This window comes from Streptopelia decaocto, assembly GCF_964273445.1.
Source record: "Streptopelia decaocto genome assembly, chromosome: 2".
In the NCBI taxonomy this organism is placed as follows: domain Eukaryota; kingdom Metazoa; phylum Chordata; class Aves; order Columbiformes; family Columbidae; genus Streptopelia; species Streptopelia decaocto.
In genome coordinates, this window is record NC_138655.1 from 102,428,216 (window position 1) to 102,435,501 (window position 7,286).

Sequence of the window (7,286 nt, forward strand, 5' to 3'; positions counted from 1 at the left end):
ACTATTTGTCAGCCCCATAGCCCCCCAAGGCTCACTATTTGGCAGCCCCATAGCCCCCCAAGGCTCACTATTTGGCAGCCCCATAGTCCTATTTAGCTCACTATTTGGCAGCCCCATTGCCCCCCCAGGCTCACTATTTGGCAGCCCCATTGCCTCCCAAGGCTCACTATTTAGCAGCCCCATAGCCCCCTAAGGCTCACTATTTGGCAGCTCCATAGCCTTCAAAGGCACACTCTTTGGCAGCCCTATAGACCCCAAGGATCAGTATTTGGCAGCCCTATAGCCCATCTAGGCTCACTATTTGGCAGCCCCATAGCCCCCCAAGGCTCACTATTTGGCAGCCCCATTGCCCGCCCAAGACTCACTATTTGGCAGCCCCATTGCCCCCCAAAGGCTCACTATTTGGCAGCCCCATAGCCCCCAAAGGCTCACAATTTGGCAGCCACTTTGCCTCCAAAGGTTCACTATTTGGCAGCCCCATCGCCCCCCAAGGCTCACTATTTGGCAGCCCCATAGCCCCCCAAGCCTCAGTATTTGGCAGCCGCTTCGCCCCCTAAGGCTCACTATTAGGCAGCCCCATAGCCCCCTAAAGCTCAGTATTTGGCAGCCGCATCGCCCCCCAAAGGTTCACTATTTGGCAGTCGCTTGCCCCCCATGGCTCACTATTTGGCAGCCCCATAGCCCCCCAAGACTCACGATTTGGCAGCCCCATAGCCCCCCTAGGCTCACTATTTGGCAGCCCCATCGCCACCTAAGGCTCACTATTTGGCAGCCCCATAGTCCCCTTTAGCTCACTATTTGGCAGCTCCATAGCCCCTCAAGGCTCACTATTTGGCAGCCCCATCTCCACCTAAGGCTCACTATTTTGCAGCCCCATAGTCCGGCAAGGCACACTATTTGGCAGCCCCATTGCCCCGCCAGGCTCACTATTTGGCAGCCCCATAGCCCGCAAAGGCACACTCTTTGGCAGCCCCATAGACCCCAAGGCTCAGTATTTGGCAGCCCCATAGCCCCCCAAGGTTCGCTATTTGGCAGCCCCATAGTCCCCCAAGGCTCACTATTTGGCAGCCCCATTGCCCCGCCAGGCTCACTATTTGGCAGCCCCATAGACCCTCAAGGCTCAGTATTTGGCAGCCCCATAGCCCCGAAAGGCTCACTATTTGGCAGCCCCATACCCCCCAAGGCTCACTATTTGGCAGCCCCATAGGCCCCCAAGGCTCAGTATTTGGCAGCCCCATAGCCCCGAAAGGCTCACTATTTGGCAGCGTTATAGCCCCCCAAAGGCTCACAATTTGGCAGCCCCATAGCCCCCCAAGGCTCACTATTTGGCAGCACCATCGCCCCGCAAAGGCTCACTATTTGGCACTCTCATAGCCCCCCAAGGCTCACTATTTGGCAGCCGCTTTGCCCCCCTAAGCTCACTATTTGGCAGCCCCATGGCCCCCACAGGCTCACTATTTGGCAGCCCCATAGCCCCCCAAGGCTCACTATTTGGCAGCCCCATAGCCCGCCAACGCTCACTATTTGTCAGCCCCATAGCCCCCCAAGGCTCACTATTTGCAAATCCCATCACCCTGAAAGGCTCACTATTTGGCAGCCCCATAGAACCCCAAAGGCTCACTATTTGGCAGCCCCATAGCCCCCCAAAGGCTCACTATTTGGCAGCCCCATAGCCCCCCAAGGCTCACTATTTGGCAGCCCCATAGCCCCCCATGGCTCATTATTTGGCAGCCCCATAGCCCCTCAAGGCTCACTATTTGGCAGACCCATAGCCCCCCAAGGCTCACTATTTGGCAGCCCCATAGCCACTCAAGGCTCACCATTTGGCAGCCTCTTCGCCCCCCAAAGGTTCACTATTTGGCAGCCCCGTCGCCCCCTATGCCTCACTATTTGACAGCCTTTTAGCCCCCCAAGGCTCACTATTTGGCAGCCCCATGGCCCATCAAGGCTCACTATTTGGCAGCCCCATAGCCCCCCTAGGCTCACTATTTGGCAGCCCCATAGCCCCGCAGAGGCTTACTATTTGGCAGCCCCATATCCCCCAAGGCTCACTATTTGGCAGCCCCATAGCCCCCTAAGGCTCACTATTTGGCAGCCCCATAGCCCCCCAAGGCTCACTATTTCGCAGCCCCATAGCCACCCAAGACTCACTATTTGGCAGCCCCATCGCCCCCAAAAGGCTCACTATTTGTCAGCCGCATAGCCCCCAAGGCTCACTATTTGGCAGCCGCTTCGCTCCCCAAGGTTCACTATTTGGCAGCCCCATAGTCCCCTTTAGCTCACTATTTGGCAGCCCCATAGCCCCTCAAGGCTCACTATTTGGCAGCCCCATTGCCCCCCAAGGCTCACTATTTGGCAGCCCCATAGCCCCCCAAGGCTCACTATTTGGCAGCCCCATAGCCCCCCTAGGCTCACTATTTGGCAGCCCCATCGCCACCTAAGGCTCACTATTTGGCAGCCCCATAGTCCACTTTAGCTCACTATTTGGCAGCCCCATAGCCTCTCAAGGCTCACTATTTGGCAGCCGCATTGCCCCCCAAGCCTCAATATTTGGCAGCCCCATTACCCCCCAAGGCTCACTATTTGGCAGCACCATCGCCCCGCAAAAGCTCACTATTTGCTAGCCCCATGGCCACGCAAAGGCTCATATTTTGGCAGCCGCTTCGCCCCCCAAGGCTCACTATTTGGCAGCCCCATGTCCGCCACAGGCTCACTATTTCGTAGCCCCATAGCCCCCCCCGGCTCACTATTTGGCAGCCCAATCGCTCCTTAAAAGCTCACTATTTGGCAGCCCCATAGTCCGGTAAGGAACACTATTTGGCAGCCCCATTGCCCCGCCAGGCTCACTATTTGGCAGCCCTATAGCCCCCAAAGGCACACTCTTTGGCAGCCCCATAGACCCCAAGGCACAGTATTTGCCAGCCCCATCGCCCCCCAAGGCTCACTATTTGGCAGCCCCATTGCCCCCCAAGGCTCACTATTTGGCAGCCCCATTGCCCGCCAAGACTCACTATTTGGCAGCCCCATTGCCCCCCAAAGGCTCACTATTTGGCAGCCCCTTAGCCCCCAAAGGCTCACAATTTGGCAGCCACTTTGCCTCCAAAGGTTCACTATTTGGCAGCCCCATCGCCCCCCAAGGCTCACTATTTGGCAGCCCCATAGCCCCCCAAGCCTCAGTATTTGGCAGCCGCTTCGCCCCCTAAGGCTCACTATTTGGCAGCCCCATAGCCCCCTGAAGCTCAGTATTTGGCAGCCGCATCGCCCCCCAAAGGTTCACTATTTGGCAGTCGCTTGCCCCCCATGGCTCACTATTTGGCAGCCTCATAGCCCGCCAAGGCTCACTATTTGGCAGCCCCATCGCCCCGCAAAGGCTCACTATTTGGCAGCCTCATAGCCCCCCAAGGCTCACTATTTGGCAGCACCATCGCCCCGCAAAGGCTCACTATTTGGCAGCCCCATAGCCCCCCAAGGCTCAGTATTTGGCAACCCCATAGCCCCCCAAGGCTCACTATTTGGCAGCCTTATAGCCCCACAAAGGCTCACTATTTGGCAGCCCCATAGCCCCCCCTGCTCACTATTTGGCAGCCCCATGGCCCCTCAAGGCTCAGTATTTGGCAGCGTTATAGCCCCAACAAGGCTCACTATTTGGCAGCCCCATAGCCCCCCAAGGCTCACTATTTGGCAGCACCATCGTCCCGCAAAGGCTCACTATTTGGCAGCCTTATAGCCTCCCAAGGCTCACTATTTGGCAGCCCCATAGCCCCCTCAGGCTCACTATTTGGCAGCCTTGTAGCCCCCCAGGGCTCACTATTTGGCAGCCCCATAGTCCTATTGAGCTCACTATTTGGCAGCTCCATTGCCCCCAAAAGGCTCACTATTTGGCAGCCCCATTGCCTCCCAGGCTCACTATTTAGCAGCCCAATAGCCCCCCAAGGCTCACTATTTGGCAGCCCCATAGCCCTCAAAGGCACACTATTTGGCAGCCCCATAGCCCCCCAAGGCTCACTATTTGGCAGCCCCATCGCCAGCCAAGGCTCACTATTTGGCAGCCCCATAGAACCCCAAAGGCTCACTATTTGGCAGCCCCATAGCCCCCCAAAGGGTAACTCTTTGGCAGCCCCATAGGCCCCCAAGGATCACTATTTGGCAGCCCCATAGCCCCCCAAGGCTCACTATTTGGCAGCCCCATCGCCTCCTATGGCTCTCTATTTGGGACCTCGAAAGCCTTATTTAGCTCACTATTTGGCAGCCGCATAGCCCCTCAAGGTTCACTATTTGGCAGCCCCATAGCCCCCCAAGGCTCACTATTTGGCAGCCCCGTAGCCCCTCAAGGCTCACCATTTGGCAGCCGCTTCGCCCCCCAAAGGTTCACTATTTGGCAGCCCCGTCGCCCCCTATGCCACACTATTTGGCAGCCTTATAGCCCCCCAAGGCTCAGTATTTGGCAGCCCCATAGCCCCCCAAGGCTCACTATTTGGCAGCCCCATAGCCGCCCAAGGCTCACTATTTGGCAGCCCCATAGCCCCGCAGAGGCTCACTATTTGGCAGCTCCATAGCCTTCCCAAGGCTCACTATTTGGCAGCCCCATAGCCCCCAAGGCTCTCTATTTGGCAGCCCCATAGCCCCCCAAGGCTCACTATTTCGCAGCCCCATAGACACCCAAGACTCACTATTTGGCAGCCCCATCGCGCCCAAAAGGCTCACTATTTGGCAGCCCCATAGCCCCCCAAGGCTGACTATTTGGCAGCCCCATAGCCCCCCAAGGTTCACTATTTGGCAGCCCCATAGCCCCACAAAGACTCACTATTTGGCAGCCCCATAGCCCCCCAAGGCTCACTATTTGGCAGCCCCAACGCCACCTAAGGCTCACTATTTGGCAGCCTTATAGCCCCAAAAAGGCTCACTATTTGGCAGCCCCATAGGCCCCCAAGGCTCACTATTTGGCAGCACCATCGCCCCGCTAAGGCTCACTATTTGGCAGCCCCATCGCCTCTCAAAGGCTCACTATTTGGCAGCCCCATCGCCCTGCTAAGGCTCACTATTTGGCAGCCCCATAGCCCCCCAAGGCTCACTATTTGGCAGCCGCTTCGCCCCCCAAGGTTCACTATTTGGCAGTTCCATAGTCCCCTTTAGCTCACTATTTGGCAGCCCCATAGCCCCTCAAGGCTCACTATTTGGCAGCCCCATTGCCCCCCAAGGCTCACTATTTGTCAGCCGCATAGCCCCCCAAGGCTCACTATTTGGCAACCGCATGTCCCCCACAGGCTCACTATTTCGTAGCCCCATAGCCCCCCCTGCTCACTATTTGGCAGCCCCATCGCCACCTAAGGCTCACTATTTGGCAGCCCCATAGTCCGGCAAGGCACACTGTTTGGCAGCCCCATTGCCCCGCCAGGCTCACTATTTGGCAGCCCCATATCCCCAAAGGCACACTCTTTGGCAGCCCCATAGACCCCAAGGGTCAGTATTTGGCAGCCCCATCGCCCCCCAAGGCTCACTATTTGGGAGCCCCATAGTCCCCCAAGGCTCACTATTTGGCAGCCCCATGTCCCCCAGAGGCTCACTATTTGGCAGCCCCATAGCCCCTCAAGGCTCAATATTTGGCAGCCCGATAGCCCCAAAAGGCTCACTATTTGGCAGCCCCATAACCCCCCAGGCTCACTATTTGGCAGCCCCATAGCCCCCCAAGGCTCACCATTTGGCACCCCATTGCCCCGCCAGGCTCACTATTTGGCAGCCCCATAGACCCTCAAGGCTCAGTATTTGGCAGCCCCATCGCCCCCTAAGGCTCACTATTTGGCAGCCCCATACCCCCCCAGGCTCAGTATTTGGCAGCCCCATAGCCCCCCAAGGCTCAGTATTTGGCAGCCCCATAGCCCCCATAGGCTCACTATTTGGCAGCGTTATAGCCCCAACAAGGCTCACTATTTGGCAGCCCCATAGCCCCCCAAGGCTCACTATTTGGCAGCACCATCGCCCCGCAAAGGCTCACTATTTGGCAGCCTCATAGCCCCCCAAGGCTCACTATTTGGCAGCCGCTTCACCCCACTAAGCTCACTATTTGGCAGCCCCATGGCCCCCACAGGCTCACTATTTGGCAGCCCCATAGCCCCCCAAGGCTCACTATTTGGCAGCCCCATAGCCCCACAAAGGCTCACTATTTGGCAGCCCCATAGCCCGCCAAGGCTCACTATTTGTCAGCCCCATAGCCCCCCAAGGCTCACTATTTGCAAGTCCCTTCAACATGAAACGCTCACTATTTGGCAGCCCCATAGCCCCCCAAGGCTCACTATTTGGCAGCCCCATAGCCCCCCAAGGCACACTATTTGGCAGCCCCATAGCCCCCCAAGGCTCACTATTTGGCAGCCTTATAGCCTCACAAAGGCTCACTATTTGGCAGCCCCATAGCCCCACAAAGACTCACTATTTGGCAGCCCCATGGCCCCTCAAGGCTCACTATTTGGCAGCCCCATTGCCCCCCAAGGCACACTATTTGGCAGCCCCATAGCCCCCCAATGGCTCACTATTTGGCAGCCCCACCGCCACCTAAGGCTCACTATTTGGCAGCCCCATAGTCCGGCAAGGCACACTATTTGGCAGCCCTATTGCCCCGCCAGGCTCACTATTTGGCAGCCCCATAGCCCCCAAAGGCACACTCTTTGGCAGCCCCATAGACCCCAAGGCTCAGTATTTGGCAGCCCCATCGCCCCCCAAGGCTCACTATTTGGGAGCCCCATAGTCCCCCAAGGCTCACTATTTGGCAGCCCCATTGCCCCGCCAGGCTCACTATTTGGCAGCCCCATAGACCCCCAAGGCTCAGTATTTGGCAGCCCGATAGCCCCAAAAGGCTCACTATTTGGCAGCCCCATACCCCCCCAGGCTCACTATTTGGCAGCCCCATAGGCCCCCAAGGCTCACTATTTGGCAGCCCCATTGCCCCGCCAGGCTCACTATTTGGCAGCCCCATAGACCCCCAAGGCTCAGTATTTGGCAGCCCCATAGCCCCATAAGGCTCACTATTTGGCAGCCCCATACCCCCCCAGGCTCACTATTTGGCAGCCCCATAGCCCCCCAAGGCTCAGTATTTGGCAGCCCCATAGCCCCGAAAGGCTCACTATTTGGCAGCGTTATAGCCCCCCAAAGGCTCACTATTTGGCAGCCCCATAGCCCGCCAAGGCTCACTATTTGGCAGCCCCATAGCCCCACAAGGCTCACTATTTGGCAGCCCCATAGCCCTGCAGAGGCTCACTATTTGGCAGCCTCGTAGCCCCCAAGGCTCACTATTT